The following is a 994-nucleotide window of genomic DNA, read 5'->3' on the forward strand; positions in this document are numbered from 1 at the left end:
TCACTTGAACCCAGGAGTTCAAGACCAGCCTGAGCAACATGGTGAGAGTCCCATCTCTACAAAAACACAAAAATTAGCTGGGTGTGGTGGCGTGGACCTGTAGTGCCAGCTACTTGTGAGGCTGAGGCAAGAGGATCACTTGAGCCCAGGAGGCGGAGGCTGCAGTGACTGAGATCACTCCACTGCACTCCAGCCTGGGCCACAGAGTGAGACCCTGTCTCCAAAGAAAAGAGAAAATCCCCATACGGTTTTCCATAGTGGTTGTACTAGTTTATATTCTCACCAATATAAGAGTATAAGAGTTCCCTTTTCTCCTCATCCTCATCAATATCTGTAATTATTATTATTATTTTTTTGAGACAGAGTCTTGCTCTGTCACCTAGGCTGGAGTGCAGGGGTGCGATCTCAGCTCACTGCAACCTCTACCTCCCAGGTTCAAGCAATTCTTCTGCCTCAGCCTCCCCAGTAGCTGGCACTACAGGCGTGCACCACCATGCCTGGCTAATTTTTGTATTTTTAGTAGAGATGGGGTTTCACCATATTGGCCAGGCTGGTCTTGAACTCCTGACCTCGTGATCTGCCCACCTCCGCCTCTCAAAGTGCTGGGATTACAGGCGTGAGCCACTGCGCCAGGTTTTGTCTTTTTAATAATAGCCATTCTGATTGGGGTAAGCTTGTATCTCATTGTGGTTTTGATTTGCATTTCTCTGATGATTAGTGATGTTGAGCATTTTCTCATATACCTGTTAGCCGTTTGTATGTCTTCTTTTGAGAAATGTCGGCCAGGTATGGTGGTTCACACCTGTAATCCCAGCACTTTGGGAGGCCAAGGCAGGCGGATCACTTGCACTCAGGAGTTTGACACCAGCCTGGCCAACATGGCAAAACCCCATCTCTACTAAAAATACAAAAAATAGCTGGGCATGGTGGCACGTAGCTGCAATCCCAGCTACTTGGGAGGCTGAGGCAGAAGAATCGCTTGTACCAGGAGGCG

This window comes from Pongo pygmaeus, chromosome 9 (genome assembly GCF_028885625.2).
Source record: "Pongo pygmaeus isolate AG05252 chromosome 9, NHGRI_mPonPyg2-v2.0_pri, whole genome shotgun sequence".
NCBI lineage: Eukaryota > Metazoa > Chordata > Mammalia > Primates > Hominidae > Pongo > Pongo pygmaeus.